Source organism: Ochlerotatus camptorhynchus, unplaced genomic scaffold, assembly GCF_037179485.1.
Source record: "Ochlerotatus camptorhynchus isolate MF236.1 unplaced genomic scaffold, CSIRO-AGI_Acam_v1.1 ptg000274l, whole genome shotgun sequence".
Taxonomy (NCBI): domain Eukaryota; kingdom Metazoa; phylum Arthropoda; class Insecta; order Diptera; family Culicidae; genus Ochlerotatus; species Ochlerotatus camptorhynchus.
In genome coordinates this window covers 3279302-3300405 of record NW_027040763.1, presented here as the reverse complement: position 1 = coordinate 3300405, position 21104 = coordinate 3279302, and the positions used below count along the sequence as shown (strand labels likewise).

The window sequence follows — 21104 nt, the reverse complement described above, 5'->3', positions numbered from 1 at the left end:
CGCGACTTGGTGCCCTCGGCAAAGATTCTTATCATAATAAGGACCATCTATTGACATAAACAAATAGTTCAAAACTCTTCCGCAAAGATGGCGCCACAATCTAACTTCTTTCTCTAAAGCCTTGGAGACTTAATGTCGTCGGCAAAGTTGTTTATCTTGACAACTTTGCCAAAGTCATCAGGTCTTCGAAACACAAAAATTATGTTCCACTAAAATGAAGAAAAAAATAAAAAAAAAACATTTTTCACTAAAATGAAGAAATCTAAAAAACATCAGAATATACCTCTCTCAAATTTTGATATTTTGTTTATCGAGTATTGCTTAATTTTTGCTGAAAATGTCAGGTTGCGATTTTTTGCGCTCTAAGAGATATTAAAGTTCAAAAATTGTTGTTTTTTTTCGTTTTTTCAACAATATCTTTAAAATTTGAAGCTTAATCCAGTATATTTCTTCACAAAAGTTATTTATTTAATGCATTTGGATAAGAGAAAAATACAACATTATATGGTTGTAAGCAAAAAACCGAAACAGAAACATAAAACTTGGAACCAGTAGGCTGTGGAAATTTCACGTCTTTAAAAGAGCTGTTCATTTTGTCAAGATAAACAACTTTGCCCAAGACATCAAGTCTCCAAAACGTCAGAGAAAGAAGTTAGATTGTGGCACCATCTTTGCGGAAGAGTTTTGAACTATTTGTTTATGTCAATAGATGGTCCGTATTATGATGAGAAACTTTGCCGAAGACACCAAGTCGCAGAAATGCTTCGTTTCGGTGTTAATAATTTTGCTCCACTAGGTTGCATTCCTGGCCCAGTGCCAGTGTGCATTGAATGAAAGCAGAACAGAAAAGCATAATGCATGATGTTATTACGAGCACTATTTTTTTTTTACAAGAGCAATTCATTCAAAGTGTTTTTTATGTTACTTCATACGCGAAGTTAACGATTTTCAGAGTTGGTTGGAAATGCTAACATGAAGCTTTAGTGTGATGATTTATTAGCTAGAGAATGATCTTTTTTTTTAGAAGAATGTAGGTGGATAGTTCCGTTAGAGTACGGCAGTATGAAAATTGAATAGCAGTTGAAAATGAGCGAAGGGCCATTAAAGCGACAGTTTTTCAAGATGACGCACATTTTTGCCTGTGGACTTGGAGACATACTTCAAGTCCCCGCGTACATCGTACGGGCTAGGCAAAAATGTGCGTCATCTTGAAAAACTGTCGCTTTAATGGCCCTTCGCTCATTTTCAACTTCTATTCAATTTTCATACTGCCGTACTCTAACGGAACTATCCACCTACATTCTTCTAAAAAAAAGATCATTCTCTAGCTAATAAATCATCACACTAATGCTTCATGTTAGCATTTCCAACCAACTCCAGCAATTCATTTTTTTTTTTTATTTTAAGGGCAAATGTATATTCATATTCTACGGGTGCAACCGATGAAATTTACAAACATTTGGAAAAGTTTTGAATGGTACATTAACCTTTATGAAAAGTTATGCGTGATTTCAACTTTTTTGTCCTAGAACTGTCACCATTCCATTTATTTCGACCAATGGAATGGTGAGGAAGCACACTCTTTACAGCTTGTGACATCCGCAGAAAATGCAGCGGCATTTTTTTTCTTGGTTGGAGTTATTCACGAAGGTTTGCCGATGACTGTAGCAAATAAACGGGCTCATGCTAACAATCTTGTTGATTTTCTTTGCGCTCCTCTTGGAAATACCGGAAAGTTTTGATTCTTTTCTATGTTTTAGAAACAAACCGCACATTTACACTTCTGACAAGTTGCAACTTAATGCTTATAATTGTTTTAAAATAACTGTTTCATGGCCAACTAGCTTTATTGCGCTTACTCATATAGCAATATAAGGATTTATTTTTGGGTTTTATAAGGGCAATTCGTATTGCTTTTTTTTATACTTCAAGGCAATCATAAAACCTTTAATAAGTGGAAATAGCATAAGCATCAGTTGGTTTTCTTATAAGCTTTATAGGGGTTTTGTAGATCGTTATAAAATGTTCCATAACTTGCATTGTATATGACCGTCATAAAGCTGTAGGTAATTGTTGCAGCTGCAATAAAACCTTTATAAATTTTGAATATAGCCAAGCAGCTCTAGATTTGTTACTTGGGTTAAGACTCTGAGAAACATCCCCCCTTTGAATAAATAAAAAAAACTCAAAAACGAAATTTTTGAGATTTTTTATTATTTTGACATTGCTCAATGGTGCAAACATTATCACGCATACGGTATTATTTTGAAATCTGGGAATGAAAATTTTGATCACTCCTCAAATCGCGATTTGCGCCATTTTTACGCAGATAAATCGGTTAACTTGGACATACCAGGCGTAGAGGCAGTCACGCGTATCACTCAACCACCGTCAGTTCCAAAGTCAACTGGAAATCACTGTGCATCACACGCATCGCAGAAATCACAAACAACATCGAAGCACTCCCTTAGGTGGATAGCTTACTTTCTGAGAATTTATCCACACATTACAAACGATTCGTCCGAGATAGTGCCAACTGTTTTCACTTTTTGCCGTCCCTTTTGCAGTTCAAAAGACCCGAGCATGTAACTTTACACCTTGGCTTTTCCAGCACACAGGTTCAAAATCCCTTTTCTGCGTTACGAGTCGTTCAATTTTTATCATTTTTATTTCACCTCCCCTATATGTTATTGTCGTTGTCGTCGACGCGCCGCACCGCTAAAAGATCCAAACAAATATGAGAGGTCTCTTGGTCTCGGGATATGCACGCCGCCGTGTGCCGTCGGTTGTCATCGATTATTGCAGCAGTCGGTGTCAGGGGGATTGTATCGGAAACCTGTTTTCTCCCGCTCGATGCATAAGAAAAAGAAGATGATTAAACCCAGGGACCGGGCTCCGGTGACGATGACCGATGACCGAGTTCAAAAGAGTGCGCGTCCATCGTGCATCGAGGAAGACGACGCGCGCCGTTGCTGACCGACAACAACAATTTTAAAGCCGATAAGGCACAATACGGCTTTGGTTGACTCTTGACACTGTTTTGCTGCGAGATATCCATCTCCTGAGCTGAGGTTGTTAATTTAGGGTTGTATGAATTGGCAGCGTTGTCAGCAGTTGTCAAAACAGAATATGGTAAAAATTGGATGCCGTGGGATGCGGTCAATCTGCAGATTCAGCGTAGAATGTGCCCAGTTAAGTAGCAGCATCTAGATCGGAAACTTGTTTGTGCCAAGCAAATCCGACGAGAGTCATTTTATTATTTATGATGTTGTCCGGGCTCAATTAGACCATAAAATAAGCCTGAATCGCTATCAATGTGGATTCCAGAATTGGATGTCGTTGTAACTGTTGGCTGCTGCTGAAGCAATCCCAGTTAGTCTATTGGTCTGCAAGCAAATCAGAGCCCTTTCAGAGGAAGAAACTGGCAGACCAGTTGCGCACAATGATATATGCATGCTAGAGACATAGTTTATGCACTTTTCAAGTGAAGCACAGTAAAAAAATGCAATCCTTTTTATGGTAATATTTCTAAAGCAATTCCACTTGAACGTGTTCCTTCGGTTTAAGCGACAAGGGCTACAAAATTGATCTATATATTTGCAGCTCATTCCACGTAGGCGCGCGATCCGAAGAGCCAAAAACCGTTCACATTATCGGAGACGCAAGGAGCGCGGAATGATTTATTGATTTCGGTAAAAACAGCAGTGCGTTGTGCCTTGGCTCGGCATATGAATGCCGATACGGTTTCATTCATTCCAGAGCGCTCGAAATGGTCAAACTAGATCATTTGTTACACAGTCACTTTTGGGCTTAATGGTGCGTGTAAAGACTGAAATTATGCTTATGTGATCTCGCGGTTCCAGGAGCGAAGGGAAGGAGCATAAATGTCACCATGATGTCATTTGCCATGTTTGGAATGGGATTCTTTCATAAGACAACTCTACATTCTAATAAACACCTCCAAACGGGCGAACGGAAATTAGACCTAGGGGCATCCAACTTTAAACTTTGTATTTAAGGCGTTGTACACAAAACACCTAACTGATATCTAAAATACCTAGAAATAGGTAACTAAAAATACTTAAGAAATACTTAGCGTTAGTTTGATATCATCGTTGCTAGACAAATCTGTTTGTTTACCCGATATTTTCAAGGAATTTGGTGTGAATATTTTGAACCAACCCTGTTTTGAAAACTTCTGTAATTAGTTTGTTTTTCATTTTTCGTATTCCATACGTGTGTTATGACATGTGTCTCAACAGTACCCGTAGCTTTTTTAAATTCTGGATAAATTAGAACTAATCCAACCTAAAAGAAATACTGACTCGGATTCTAATATTTACACGCGACTAGGTCACAAAGCTCCTTACATAATAAGTTATTATGTAAGGAGCTTTGTGACCTAGTCGCGTGTAAATATTAGAATTAAAAAACAAACCAGTGTTGTAAGCGGTCAAGCAGTGGATGCATTTTCAGTCTGCCTTTGCTATCAACACTCGCAAATAAAACTCTTAATATACAGCAGTACCAAATTGAAATGTCATACCAATGTATCTAACCACGACAGTTTCGCTGAAGAACTTAAAGAACTTATCTCAGTCAGTAAAGGCGCAGTTACAAAGCAAAACCATTCTGGAGGTGGCTGGGTTTCATTCCCGGTCCGGTCTAGGAATCTTTCGGGTTGGTAAATTTCTCGACTTCCCTGTTTGTACTTACCGCACAATTATACTAATGCAAAAATGGTACAGGCATCGATAGCTCTCAATTAATAAATGTGCAAGTGCATCTAGAGCACTATGTTGAGAGCAAGCTATAAGCTAATATGCGATAAGCAGTAAGCTTGAATTGCGAAGAAGAAGAAGAAGAAGAAGAAGAAGAAGAAGAAGAAGAATAATGAAAAGAAACTTTTTCTAACATTTCAAATCGATTTAATCTGTGTATAAAAACTTACTAAACTTTCACTTCAGACCAAGAGTTCAGCACGTACCTATAAGGTCTAAAGTACACCTGTAGGTATGCGCGGAGCAATAGGTCTAAATTCATATAATAATAACCTTTTTTCTCAGAAGTCTAATCGATTTGCAGTCTTCGACAAAGTTGTTCTGCATAGTATTCCCAATTTATTTCCAGTGAAATTTGAGCAACATTTAATTTTTGGAAAGCAAATTAATTTGTTTTGTTACCCATTCATTTTCTCATACAAAAATTCTCACACCAATTCGGATCAGATCCAGATCAGATTCACCAGAATTTGACACCGTTATTGGAAACCTCAATACACATCAGAAGAGCAGTGTTGAACTGGATCCACCATACAAACTTGACCGACCCCACTGCATATGCTCGTCACTGAAAATTGACCTGATATCCCTTGAAGATCATTTTTAGATCGAATGTGTGACGAAAGCTGCTTTATCTATGTCACCGTGTAAGGGCGAGATTTTGCAGCACTGAAGCACACTCTTTTGTTACCACGCAATTCACTGCACTAGCAAATATGATGTCCGGCCATTTGGACCCAGACCATTGAATCACAGGCCATTAGGCCGAATGGTCACTAGGCCGAATGGTCACTAAGTCAGATGGTCATTAAGCCGAATGATCTTTAGGTCGAATGGTCATCAGGTCGAATAACTTCCAGTTAACCCAGACTTAAATGATTTATGGCGAGATTCCTTACACAGCTATGCTTTGAAGATTTCAAACATTTAGATATTGTTCAGACCATTCAGATATGGAAAACTATTTGAGAGATTCCGAACTGCAATTTAAAATAGAAGAAATTTCATACATCCCCTGAAATTTGAAAGATTCAAGTTTGGCAAAATACAGGGGGTAAATCGAAAATCTAAAATTGTGACCGTCACGAAAAGGTGTTAGGTTTTAAACGCTTATAACTATGTCATTTATAGATGAAATTTAAATCCAAATACACCGTTTTTACTCGGACCGAAAAATCGGTCCTTCTCAGGACCAGAAATGTTTACAGAAAGAGTTAAATATTTGTGATAAATCGGTGGTATTGATTGGTTTTTGGGGAGACTACAATAATATTTGCCGGATGATTGCAGTAGGCCGCGCTTGAAAGCTGACGTGTTTTTCTTTTGCTGCGTATTTTTCGTAAGCGAATTAAACAATGTTGGCTTTTAATTTGTTAATTTGTGTGCTGAAATTTAGTTTCAAGTGTTCACAAAGTTATCATTTAGTGATATATCGTGTTTTGTCTGTGATTGCTTCAAGAGGCACGGTTGACCTTGAATCTAACCTCCAAATTATACAACGCAGCTTCAGTTCCATTGCTCAGTATCGATTTTCATTGCCTCCTGGGAGCCCGATTCTCCGAGTTCGAATGCTACATTTTCGGTCCGAGATCGGTCCAGTTGGTGAATTAGCCCGGGAACGTGTTGATAATGTGTCCGTCGCAAGTTTTGCTGGTGATTCGGTGGCCGACGTTGCCGTGAATCAGCAAGTTTTCCGCTTACAAAACTGCACGGTTGCTGGTCTCTCGCTGGTGCCGGAGATTACGAGCAATATGAAAGATGCCTCGCTGGATACGCCCAAGACTGGATGGGTGGTAGTTAGTGGCCGCGAACTGTTCCTGCACTAGACGCAAACCAGATGACCATGGCAATGCAAGAAAATTTGTGTTCGTTAAAGGAAGTATTACGACAAAGGTGAATCACGAAATGATATGCAAAGCTTAGAGAAAATCAAAATTACGGAACCCATGGATTGGAGGATCAAATTAACATGGTGAGACCAGTCCAAATAAAATTTACAATTTAAAAAAAACATAAACTATTTAAATACGTGCCAGGTTTGAAAAGAATATGTTCGATCCTGGAAGCGTGTATGTAATACCAATATCCATTTGATAGTGATGGTGCATACATGCGGGGCTTATTGTAAGTGAAAGTAACCTCGGAATGGGCGTGATTCTCCAGACATTTTGAAATGGGTTGCTGGATCTACAATAGAGCTATCACTTTCTAACTCCCGAACTAAAGCTGTCTACAATGACCATAAATGCGACATTGTAGAGAAAGAGTTCTTCCATAATAACACTGCAGGCCAGTGGGGGTTAGAGGGAATACACACACACACACTACAATAATATTTGCCGCTTGGGTTTGTTTAAATATAACGTTACGCGGAAAATGCATTTTTTAATAAAACTCGTTACCTGTACCTTCCAGTTTTTTTCAGTGGTACTGAAATTTGTAATTTGTGATAGATAGGAAAATCACTTTTCACTTGCGTCCACAAAACGATTAGGATTTTCAATTGCATGAGTGATGTCACAACAGCGTCCAATATGTGTGCTCAGGAAATCTTGAAGTGATAGGGAATATCGGCCATCAACACGGCCATTGTTGTACATTTCAAGGAAGCCCTGCGTTCATATCTGATTGTAATTTAGGAACCAAATGTAATGCATTCGCATTTTTATGAGGTCCTGAATTTAACCAAGTTTTACTAACTATGAAATCCAAAATATGTACATAGGACCGAAATCATACATTACTTCTACTGTTTTTTAAATGTTCCTTTCTCATACCAATCTAGATATGTGACTTGATTTTTTGCTCGGTATTGAATAAACGTTATACATTCACTACATTTTCGAAGATTAGGGTTTGGATTCGTGATTTTTTGGCACCATGTACAAAATCTACAATCAATTGTTTTCCTTCTTTTAATGCTGATTATTCTTTTCTCACACCAATCTATTTGAGTGACTGGTAGTAGTTTTCTCTTCTTCTTCCTGACATGAGAAGGAAGGCGCTGTGAGTCCAATATGGAATAGCCTTATTTATCCTTCAATTATATGCTGCCTATTCTCTTTTCCAGACAGCAAATGTTCTTCGGGAAGTGTTAAGATATAATTACCGGAATTCGGCCTAATGACCGTTGGGTTGAATGACCATTCGGCCTTGTAACCATTCAGCCTAATGACCTTCGACATAAAGACCCAGCATCGCAAATAGAAGCGAAAACAAAAAGTGCGCGGAAAAATAAGGTTATCCCTCCGGACTTGCAACGATCAAAAAACTTGTTTGATATAATTGACTGACTGCTTTGCTCACCCAGCTTTCGATCAAAAAAGTGTATTTAATAGGGGACGACGGGGTAAGACGGCCACCCTTAAGATTATTGAAACAATTAAGTCGTGAAAAAAAATACTTCTTTGCTATACACCGTTCGAAAAATTCATGTAAATTTCTGCGAGATATAGTGCACATAAAATTAACACTAGATTTGGCATAAATTTACGCGATATTTCGTGTAAATTTAAGCGCAATATCGCATAAATTAGCAATATTGTATGCAAGCTTGTAAACGATTTTGCTGTTTATGCCAAGTATAGCTCAAAATTAAACGAAGGGAGAATTTACGCGATAGTTAAAATTAAAAATTTTCTTCTGTGTAGTATAGCTTGTGTGTGTATGTGTGTATTCCCTCTAACCCCCACTGGCCGGCAGCGTTATTATAGAAAAACTCTCTCTACAATTTCGCATTTTTGGTCATTGTGGACAGCTTTAGTCCGTGAGTGGTTTCTTCGGGAACCTTTTGCGGCCACCAGCTACCTACCACCCGTTTAGTCTTGGTCTTGATCGCATTCTCCGACACCGGCGAGAGACCGAGCACTTTTGCATGCGGAAAACTTGCTGATTCACGGCAACGTCGGCCACCGAATCACTACCATTATTTATCAGCACGTTCCCGGGGTAATTCACCAACCGGACCGGGTTCAAACTCACCCACGGTGACGAATCTCTCAATAGAGCAGAACTACACGCCGAAAGTGTAGTATCCGAACTCGGAGAACCGGGCTCCCGGGAGGCAATGAAAACCGACACCGAACAATGGAACTGAAGCTGCGTCTTAGATTTTGGAGGTTAGATTCAAGGTCAACCGAGTCACTCAAGGCAATCACAGGCAAACACGATATATCACTAAACTATAACTTAATGAACACTTAAAACTAAATTTCAGCACACAAATTAACAAATTTAAAGCGAATAATGCTTAATTCACTGACGAAAAGTACGCAGCAAAAGAAAAACACGTCCTGCTATAGTTTAGCTTGTGTTGTAAAACACATTCTAGCTTGATAACAAGCTTCTGTTACGATGATCAGGGCATTCCAAATGGTTATTATTATTATTATTATTATTTAATTTTATTCATCGGACTATTGTCTACATGAAACAACCTTAAAGCTAAACAATTCAAGTGTTTCTAATCCGTGCCAAAAAGCGAGATGAAGATTCCCCAAATTCGAATAATTCTTCGACAGCCGTAAACGTACGCATCATAGTTGTTAGTGGTTCGTTGTAACCGACCGCCGTTCGATGGTACCGCGGTTGGAGAAGGGTACCACTTCGTAATGTTCTCGGTGGTACTCGGATATCCAACAGCGAGAGAAGCCTCGAGCAGTCGACCTCACCATTCAATAGCTTGGCAACAAAAACTGCTTGCTGATTTTTCCGTCGGCATTCCAGAGTATCCAAGCTCAGCAGATTGCAGCGATCAGAATACGGCGGGAGATTTTGCGGATCACGCCATGGTAGATTACGTAATGCTATCCTGATAAACTTGCGCTGAACACTTTCGATCCTCAAGCTCCAAGTCAACTGATGTGGAAACCAGACCAAGGAGGCATTTTCCAGGATTGGTCGCACAAGTGAGCAATAGAGAGCTTTCAGGCAGTGTGGGTCAATGAAGTCCTTCGATATTTTCGACACAAAACCTAGCTGGCGATTCGCCTTTGTGATCAGAGCAGAGCGGTGGAGGTTGAACGTCAACTTATGGTCCAGTAGAACACCAAGATCGCTGAACTGGTCGGTTCTTTGAAGAACCACACCGTTGATGGCATAGTCAAAAACAATCGGCTGCCTGATGCGGTAATACGACATTACCATACATTTAGGAATGCTGAGGGTAAGCTTATTCCGACGACACCAATCAACGAACAGATCCAATACCGATTGAAGACGAATGCAATCCTCAGCAGTCCGCACCACGAAGTACAGCTTTAGGTCATCGGCATACGCAAGCTTATAGCCATCTCCAAGTAGAAGAAGTGCGTCGTTGATGTACAACACAAACAGCAACGGGCCAAGATTGCTACCCTGTGGCACACCTGACGAGTTCGTGAAATACGAGGAAGTACTGGAATCGAGTTTCACTCGCACAACCACGAAGTCAAACGGTCCGACGCACCGAGTTTGGATAGCTTTGCCAACATAATGTCATGGTTGATCGTATCAAACGCTGCTTTTAGATCAGTGTAGATGACGTCTATTTGTGCCCCATTTTCCAGTTGCTCAAAACATGTCGTGGTAAAATCTAGAAGATTTGTGGTAACCGATCGTCCAGGCATGAAGCCATGTTGGTCACTAGAGATATAGCATTTGGTGTGCTCAAGAATGAAACCACTCACAATTATCTCAAACAGTTTTGATGCTGCAGAGAGATTAGTAATTCCTCTGTAGTTTTTAACGTCACGTTTATCTCCTTTCTTGTGTACCGGAACCATAAATGACTCTTTCCAGATTGCAGGAAATTTCGACTCTACAAAAGATTTGTTGAAGATTCTGCAAAGCGGTTCAACAAGCGCTCCAATGGTACGACAATACACTGCAGAAGGAATGCCATCTGGTCCAGGCGAGAAGGTACATTTCATTTTCTTGGCGGCATTAGTTACCATAACGGGCGTTATTTCAAAAGTGTTTATGTCAACAAGGTTTGAAGGCACATCTGAAACAGCCGAGACAAGTTCAGTCGAGGTGATGGATTCTGCGGCAAAAACCGACGAAAAATGAGCAGCAAAAAGCTCACATTTCTCCCCGCCTATCGACGATTCAACGTCATTGATAAAAACGCTTGCAGGCATTGTTGAATTTTTCCTCTTCGAGTTTACATAGCTCCAAAAGCTCTTGGGGTTTCGCCTTAAATTAGTTTGCACTCGTAAAACGTACGATTTGTAGAGCGAAGAGTTAAGATTACGGTACTCGTTACACGCCAAGTGAAAATTACGCTTATTTGCCAGGGAACGGTATCGCCGAAGTCTACGTTGCAAAGCATTTCTTTTTCGTTTTAGTTTTCGTAGCAAAGCGGTGCTCCACGCAGGAGAAACAGCAGGCCAACGAATCGGTACGTTTGTATCCATCCAATTATTTAGCACAGCACACAACGTTTCAGGCATTTCATCAGCATTCAGTCCATCGAAAAGAAGATCCCAGTCAGTGACGGAAAGGAAGTCCATTAGAACATCGAAATCAATCTTGCTATAGTCTAACGCAAGCTCATCACTCGCATTCAGCAGCAGTGCACCGTCATCAAGTAGAGATGGTAAGCAGACGACTAGTGGCGGATGATGAAGATCAACTGGCAAGAGTGGTGAAACAGATCTCGAGATTTCCACAGGAAAGTCCGTATGGCAAAAGAACAAATCCAGGATGCGTCCTAATTGGTTGCGCTCGAGATTTCTCTGATGCAGGTTGTGGAAATCCATGCCATCAATCAAGAATGAGCTAGCAACTGGTAAAGGAACAGAGTTCACAGGTCGAATCTCGCCATCAGCCCAACTCCAGGATATCCCAGGTTGATTGTAGTCACCGCATACCAGCAAGCAATCGCTGTCAGAGCCACTGTTACAAAGCTCTTGCATCGATTCAATATGCCCATTCAAAACGCTGAGATCCTTGCTCTTGTCTGGAGGAACGTAAATTGCACACAGCAATAGTCGCTTGGATCCAATCCTCGTCGATACACACACTTGTTCTATCGTTTCTCCGCTCGTTGCAACGACACTGCTACTGATAAAACGATGATGTACGGCAATTAGAACCCCTCCGAAACGAGATTTGCTGCTGTTTATATGGCTTCGGTCACATCGGTACACATTGTAGTTGCTTCCGAAAAGCTGCGTCGAATTGATAGCCTCGTTAAGCCCCGTCTCGATTAAAATGATGACGTCAAAATTGCACTCCAGGACGTTGCAGTAAAAGTCGTCGATCTTGGTGCGCAGTCCACGTACGTTTTGGTAATAAACCCATAAACGACTAGCGTCACGGGTCGTGTTCTGCAACATGGAAATATTTGGCGCTGGAATATTTGGTGAATGGTACAGATACTCACCTCTGGTGGAAACCCTAGGGTTTCCACCGTCCACAGAATGTCGCAAAGAATGATTATTGATAATGGTGCTAACCCTAGGGTTTCCACCGTCCACATGATAGAGCCTTAAGTATTTGTCAGTGGATTGCCATTGGATCCAGACTGGTTTTTTGAGTAGTCGGTGAATTCACGGAATAATATCCCATCAGGCCACGTAGATGCACAGGTAAATTAGGAATTCCCTCACTACGCGGCACTAGTGAACATGTGTATCTATAACCTATACCTTGAAATCCTCACCATCTACGAAGTCAGGGTATCTACGTGAAGTCCACACGTAGACTAGTGTCACGTAGTGAGAGAATTCTGAACTAACTAACCCACAAATTTGAAGACATTCTAAATAGTAAAGATCTCGAGATATATTTTATACAGGAAATTAATTTGCACATTAGCGCCACATTTTGAGAACATTCTGTACAATTGTTCTCTCTCCACCTACTGTGCAATTTTGACGAAGACAGTAACCTTTATATGGTCAGGATCATGATATATCCCATGTGGCCGTCTTTTTTTCTTTCACTATTTAGTTTGTTTTTGATTCGTGATAAAACATCATCAAGTGGCGTGTTTACCTCTCGCTCCAGCATGTTCTGAGACATAACATCCTCTGATCACGCCTTAAGGAAAGTTAATCCGGTCCCCGGTTCATGAGTTGATGGGTCGATATGTAGGGTCCAGGTGGGAGCTGCCTTCCTGGCGTCTGTAGCATTGATATTCAGTACGGAAAACAAAATCGACGGAAAACAAATCAAGGAATAACTTGATAAATATAATTATTATATCAGGATTACCAGCGTCAAGAACCAAAATTTTATCAGTCACTGAATAATTGTTGAAGCACAATCACAAAGCAATCAGACAATAACAAAAATGTAAACTTTAACATAATTTATTTTACACAAACGAAAAACTTGAAAGCAATATTGCCTAAAAGTTTGTCAGGAAGATGGACGTTTTCATACAATATTTTAAACTTTGCATGACGTGCCTCTTAGCTTTACAGGATTTATAATGTTATCGTGTGTGGGGATATATTAGACTCAATCAATCATCAACAATAAAATTATACTTATTTTCTGAGCAGTGTTGCCTCATCTTCTATCTCGTTATACACTTCCAAACCCAGATAAGCTTCCAATTTGCCTAAAGCTGTAGGCCTTCTCTTATGGGCACTAATTTCTACTGGCGCTCAGCGTGAAATAAGCCCATATCAATACATATCCCACCGACCGCTTCAAGCATTTCACAAGAACCAACGTTAAACCTCTCCGCACAAAGCAATCCGAGATAATAAAACCGAAATTAAACCTCAAATAATAATATGTACATTAATACCACACCGCAACGGCACTGCTCCGTCCCGACACAGAGTCAAAATAAACTTATCATAATTTATCACGCGACGAGATGAAGATCTCCCACCGCCCTCCGACACACGGACTCTCAGTGGATCTGACACCCCAATCATTTGTCCGTCTGCCTAGGTGATGATCATCATACACCAATCGAAGCTCGACGACCATTCAGCAGCAGCAGGGGAGTTTCACTCGCCGGTCATCCATTCATCTTTTATTTTGCCCTTGCGTCAACCTGCGCGGACTGTGGACGATCATCATATTATTATTTTCTGTGGTCACCGATATCCGTCACAAAATGTTCAGTTATGACGGTCCGGATTCTGTGCGATTGCGTTTTGATGACGATCATTCCGCTCAAGATAAAAAAAAATCGGCCAGAGCGAAAGGATGATCTCATCTTCGTCAGATCATTAAAAGAGTTTCAAAACTGTTGGCGTTATTTTTAATAAGGCATATATTCCACCAGCACAGTTCGACCTGTGAAACCGAGAGCTGACACTGCGGTTTTATAAGTATTTACATACTTTCATTAAGTCTCATTTTATGTGATCTTGCAGCGAGAGGGCTTTGAGCTCAGCTGTGATCGCGGCACTTTCGGGAAGTTTTGGCTGGTCAGCTCATTATACTGAGGGGGAGCAAAGCTCGATAGTTATTAACGAAAGAAGACGTATCAAATTAAGCCTTTTTTACGATACCGAAAATACTGAACTTTACGAGGTGACAATCGATTAAGGCGATGATTATCACCTTCTCCTATTCGGTTGTGCGTTTTTAAAGGGATTCGAATGAATATTTAATTTGTTATTTTTATCGACGATTGAACGTTTAAAGAGCATGTGGATGATTTTGACCAGGTGATTTAAATTAAAAACGCATCCTTGATAAAGAACGAGTGTCGTACATTTTTAGCATAATGTTGTAACAAGTTGCGCGTATTATAAATGAGCAGTATAAATTGATCCTGCCTTCGGTGGAATGTTCACAATATTTTGTTTGCACAATCGATGTCACTCACTGCTGTTGAACACTTCAAAACAACTTTGTGAACCCATTAGAGCTGCCATTAATGCCCAAATTTGTCAGCTGCGTCAGTCAACAGACAGCACAACAAAACCTACCACAGTCGTCATAAGATCCAGTTGAAACGATGATATTAAGACCACCCAAACAGTGATGGCCGAACCAAAAAGTCAAACACATCACACTGGAAATGGCTTCCAATTCCACAACTGTTGCCAACGCAGCACACCGAAATTGGCACGCTGCAGATTGTGTGTCATGAAAATTAACACGACCCACATCAAACGGAAATTCGCCGAATGAGCAAAAAAAAACATTCTCCTACCCTGAGCATGTGCCTATCTATCAGGCAAATTCCATTCTGCTTCACTGGCACCGATGGCAGGTCGGTCATGTTTACCTTCAAAATTTATAATTAGTTACTGCTGCCAGAGCTCCTGATTTGCGACTCAAACTGCAACTTGTTACGTCCTTTCTCTTTGAAAATCCTAACTTTGAAACTTGATCCCAAATTGGCTAGTGATACATAGGTATAGAAAAAAAAACATGATGGTGACAAACTTTCAGCGCGAGACACTTTGCTACCTCCAAAGTGAAGGGGGAAGGAATAAAAAAAATATTTTAAAAAATCGACATGGTATCATTTTGAGGTGATGGCTAAACGAACGCTAATTATATTATAAAACTTAATACATACAATTTAGGACATAATTACAAGACCCATGCCGCTACATGGGTGAAGATGCAGTAAAGTCGAGCATCGTCGTCGCGCAACGCGATCAAGTTCACTCGGCACAACAAGCAAGTTCATGCAACATCAGGGACCGCAGTAGAGTGCGGCGATCGTAACGCAAACCCCGAGCCGGCCGCCTTGCCGACCGGGCGCTGACCAGTGCGGTCGGCCGGCGGTCAACGAAACGGAGTCGAATGAAAGGGAAAGTTTTCCTGATTTCTTCTTCGGATCGTCTTCGTGATCGCCCCACAACGGTACGGTGCAGCACGAAGACGTTCGCTCGCCGTGGATTTTGCTGGGTTGGGATATGGGGAAATGAAGGAGGAAAGTCGAAAGAAAACGAAAGGAGGTTCGTCGCTGCGTTGCGTTCTAGTAACTTGAATATGGAATACGGCTGATTGTTATATGCTTTGAAGTTTTTTTTTTCTTATGTTTTGTTTTGTTTGTTATATGTTAAGTAACCAAATAAGTTTATTGTAAACAAATGCAGACTTGAAGAAATTTTTGAGAATCCTCGGAATTTCTCAAGAGTTTTCATAAATGTAGCGATGTTTTAAGATTTTCAACAAAAAATATTTTTTTCCAGACAATTTGGGATTGGAGATAATTTTCAGGAAGAGAATTATTTGAGAGAGCTGACCCTCTGAAAGCAATAAATATTATTATAATATCTGATAGTCTCATAATTTCGAAAAGTAGCATTCAAGTTGTAATGAGCATATCCAAGCCTGCTGCAAGCAGTGCTGGAAGTTTCGGTGCGTGTTCGGGTGTACAGTAAACATCTTGAAGCTCAAACACACCACAGTTTTTGGTGAGAATTGTAGCTGTTGAGTTTTGTTAGCATGGTATGATACCATTGTTTACGATAATCAAATGAGATTATGCACATTGGAGAGATTTGATCTTTTGATATTTCCCCAACACTGATGAACACTAAATGTTGAGAAGTCATTATGCATGAATATTTAGTGTTCATTCGCAATAAGAGCTTGTCTAAAATCCAAAAGAACCTGACTAAGTTTGCCAGAACTGCTCAAGTGTAAAAGTAGCTATGCAGCTATGCAGCTATGGGAGGATCACGCTGCATCGTTACGGGAACCTACGTTCGCGGTATTGGTGGACTTTCTGGAGAAAAGGCGGCGGCTAAACGAGAGCGCGTGACTGTACACACGTCTACGGAGGGCGGAAAAAGTGATCCAAACTGCCAATGTTGTGGTGAATTGCATTATTTGGTACGGTGCGCAAAATTCCAGGGTTTTGGACTAAGAGAAAAGTTGGACTTTGTCAACAGAAAACGGCTATGCAGCAACTGCTTCAAAACGGGTCACTGGGTTCGTGACTGCTCGTCAAGGTTTAACTGCAAGACATGTGGGAAGAAGCACAACACTTTGATACATCCGGGGTTTCAACCTGGTAATGGAGGAGGTAGCAATGGCAAAAGCGACGCAGCTAGGATGCACGTTGCAGCAGAAGCAGCGGAAGAAGAACAAATCGAAGCAGCCGAAGGAGTCGCAGTCGGATCATACAGCGTTGGAACGAAAAAGGAAATTTTGAGTTCCAAGGTGTTCCTTTCAACAGTGGTCGTGGCGATACGGGATCAAAATGGTGGTACACAGCTAACCCGAGCGTTGCTGGATAATGGATCGCAGGTCAATGTGATGAGCGAACGACTTTGCCAAATGCTGAAGCTTAAACGTCGAGCAATATGCGTTCCCATAACAGGAGTTGGACAATCGGAATCGACGGCAAGACATGCAGTGAATACAACGGTTAAGTCCAGAGTCACCGATTTCTCAATTGAATTGGATTTCCTGGTTTTGCAGCGAGTGACATCTGAACTTCCTTCGGTTACGATTCCTATCAAGCATTGGAATATTCCTCATGACCTGCAGATGGCGGATCCACAATTCAACATAAGCGGCCGCATTGATTTGCTACTAGGAGCGGAACATTTCTTCAGTTTCCTGCGCGATAGAGAGGTGAAAAGAATGGTGTTGGGTCCAAAGCTGCCAATACTCGTGGATTCGGTATTCGGGTGGATTGTATCCGGACGTGATGAAAGTCTACAGCAGAAACAGTCAGTTCGATGTTGCACGGCAGTCACCCCTATCGAGAGAATCGAAGATCTATTGGAGAAGTTCTGGAGAGTAGAAAGCTGCGACGACCGACCTGCATGGTCAAAGGAGGAACAAGACTGCGAGGAGCATTTCAAGAGTACGCATTCCAGAGCAGAAGATGGCCGGTATATCGTGCAGCTGCCGAAACAAAATAGCTGGGACCGGATGTTGGGAGAATCGGTTGGAGCGGCACCCGGATATGAAGGAACCATACCACGCTTTCATGAAGGAGTACGTGGACATGCGGCACATGCGAAGGCTAACGACAACGGAACTGCAGGCAGAGGCCAACGGAGTAGGTCAACGGAAGGTGTTTTATTTGCCGCACCACGCAGTGATAAAAGAATCAAGCACAACTACAAAAGTGCGCGTCGTATTTGACGCATCGGCACGTACAGACAGCGGATACTCCCTCAACGATGTTCTTCTGAAGGGACCTGTAATTCAGGATGATCTGCTAAATCTCCTGATACGCTTCCGCAAGCATGAAGTGGCGCTTGTGGGAGATGTGGAAAAAATGTATCGGCAGATACTTCAGGACGCTAATGACACTCTTTGTCTACGGATATTTTTTCGCTTCACGAAGGATGATCCCATAGATGTTTACGAGTTGCGGACCGTAACGTATGGGCTTACACCGTCATCTTTTCTGGAAACCCGGGCACTACAACAGCTGGCTGAAGATGAAGGAGTTGAAGGTACTAAAGCTCGCCTAGCGCTACAAAAGGATTTTTACGTCGACGACTATATTGGAGGATCCGCAAATGTCGTCGAAACCATCGAGCTTAGAAAAAATTTGACATCGTTGATGGCCAAAGGAGGATTTCCAATCCGGAAATGGTGCTCGAATCAGCCTGAAGTCCTATCCGGTATTCCTGAGGACCAGTTGGGTACTGATCTTACAATAACCTTTGAGTTGAATCCCGATGAAAAGGTTAAAACGCTAGGGATTACTTGGGAACCGAAAGCGGACCAGCTTAGGTTCTTATATAATGTTGGAGAGGAAGAAGGAGAATGGACCAGAAGGCGCATATTATCTGCAATAGCCAAACTATTCGATCCCCTAGGATTGATCTCTCCCTTAGTGGTGACTGCAAAAATAATTATGCAAGAGCTGGCGCTACTGCAAACAGGATGGGATTCCCCAGTACCACCACAACTACAGCAAAAGTGGACGGATTTCCATCGCCGACTGTTCAAATTAGCAGAATTCAGCATACCCAGGTTCTCATTCATCCCAGACTACGTCGACGTACAGCTCCACTGTTTCGCTGACGCCTCCGATCTTGCGTACGGAGCCTGCTTATATGTGCGTTCCATGGATCAACAGGGCAACGTACGCATTGAGCTTTTGTCCTCGAAATCTCGGGTCGCTCCCTTAAAACGATTGACGATCCCGAGATTAGAACTATGCGCAGCTAGAGAAGCTGCGCATCTATATCAGACAGTTATTGGGGCCCTCGCACTAGATAGAGTGCAGGCATTTTTCTGGTCGGACTCAACTGTTGTTCTGCATTGGTTGAAAGCTCCGCCAAATTCGTGGAAAACCTTCATAGCAAACCGTGTTTCGACTATACAAACAACCACCTATGGACACCCATGGCTACATGTATCCGGTAAGGAGAATCCCGCAGATCTGGTTTCACGTGGAATGGACATTGAGGATTTCTTGGAAAGTGATCGTTGGAAGCACGGACCGTCATGGTTGAAGCTGGCGCCGAAAGAATGGCTGACGGAATGTCCTGGATCCGTACCTGAAGAAGTAGATCTGGAACCCCGAGTCGTCGTTCAAGCAACCGCTGCCTCGAAAGAGCCCAACATCTTCTTCACTCTTCGATCTTCTTTTCTTCCGTTAGTCAGAATAGTCGCATTATGCTTACGGTTTGCTGCCAACTGCCGAAAATCCACCCAAAGAAACACTTCGTTATTTTTGAGTGTCCATGGGATAAACTCTGCAAAAATGGCCCTCGTGCGGCTGGTTCAAGAAGAATGTTTCTTGGAAGAAATCAACCCCTTGAAAAGGCGTTATCAAGTTCCACATAAATCACCGTTAAAGCTTTTATGCCCTTTCCTAGACAAGGGTGGCATTATCAGAGTTGGCGGACGGCTACGACACTCGCTGGAGAACTATGCGACAATGCATCCAGCGGTATTACCAAAATCACATGTCTTCACTCGCCTACTCATCGAATACTATCATCTTCAAACCCACCACGGAGGACATCAAGCTACGCTCGCTGCTACAAGGCAGGAATTCTGGCCAATTCACGGCAAAAGAGTCGTCAGTTCTGTACTTCGAATGTGCCATCGGTGCTTCCGGTCGAGCCCCACATCGATTGAACAACCGATGGGACAGCTTCCATCTACGCGAGTATGCCCAGCTCGGCCGTTTCTCATAACTGGCGTGGACTTTTGTGGACCTTTCTATTTAAAGCCCCCTCACCGTCGAGCAGCCCCACAGAAATGTCACATTGCAGTTTTCATATGCTTTACGACCAAAGCGATAGACCTGGAACTAGTCATGGACCTGTCAAATGCGGGATTCTTATCTGCACTTCGCCGATTCATTGGACACCATGGACTTCCATCGCAGATCCATTCAGATAATGCTACAAATTTCTAAGGCTCTAGACACGAATTGTATGAGCTGTACAAGAGCCTCAACAGCAAAGCTGCCCAAGAAGCTATTGGATCTGAAATGTCACAGCAAGGAATATCCTGGCATTTAATTCCACCCCGTGCCCCCAATTTCGGTGGATTGTGGGAGGCAGCAGTACGCTCCGCCAAAAGTTGCCTGAAAAAGGAAGTCGGTACGAACCAATTGAGTCATGAAAACTTCTGCACCCTGCTCGTACAAATATCGGCCGCCTTTAACTCTAGACCTCTAGCCCCATTATCAGACGACCCTAGAGACCTCGATACCCTAACACCAGCCCATTTTTTGATCGGGACTTCTATGAAAGCCCTCCCCGATCCCGATCTTACAGCCATACCCACTAGCCGCTTAGCCCACTATCAGCAACGGCAGCAGATGTTCCAACGATACTGGCAGCGTTGGAGTCAAGAGTACATCACTGGACTTCAGGAAGCAAGTAAGAACCGTCTACCAAGCACCATCCGTGTAGGCAGCATCGTGATTCTTCGGGAGGACAACTTACCACCACTTCAATGGACCCTAGCAAGGATAACTGAGGTTCACCCTGGCGCAGACGGAGTTATACGAGTGGTGACGATCAAGACGTCTAAAGGGACCTACAGGCGTCCAGCAAACCGCATCTGCCCGTTACCAACCGAGAATTCTGCCGATATTAATTGAATTCATCGAATAGAGATTAAGCAAAATTTTTGAACGTTATCTAACATAAGCTAGGCTTGTTCAGGTATGTTGAAACTTAGTTTCAAGGAGGGCGGAAATGTTGGATGTTTTAGTATTATGCAATAATTGAATTATTTAAAATTGAATTTACAACACTGGTTGATTCAAAACTGTTATACATTCACCACATATAGAAGACACTCACTAAATACTTACACTATTAGTACCTAAATGAACACTCAATACGAATAGAACACGAAGAGACAGTACATGAATTCCTAGGTATGACAGACAGATAACGAAACAGTGAATTTAGTTAGCCAACCGATAGCGAACGAATAAAGGCAAAAAATATATACGCGCGCGCTTTA

General features: G+C 41.8%; 2 protein-coding genes across 2 annotated transcripts in view; one reads left to right on the top strand and one right to left on the bottom strand.

Annotated features, from left to right (window-relative positions):
- Nox (NADPH oxidase) overlaps positions 1 to 21104 on the top strand; it is a 242636-nt gene that overhangs the window by 22765 nt on the left and 198767 nt on the right. The gene's annotated exons all lie outside the window — the stretch shown is intronic.
- The window catches only part of LOC135705766 (ejaculatory bulb-specific protein 3-like), a 173934-nt gene that overhangs the window by 64159 nt on the left and 88671 nt on the right, over positions 1 to 21104 (bottom strand). The gene's annotated exons all lie outside the window — the stretch shown is intronic.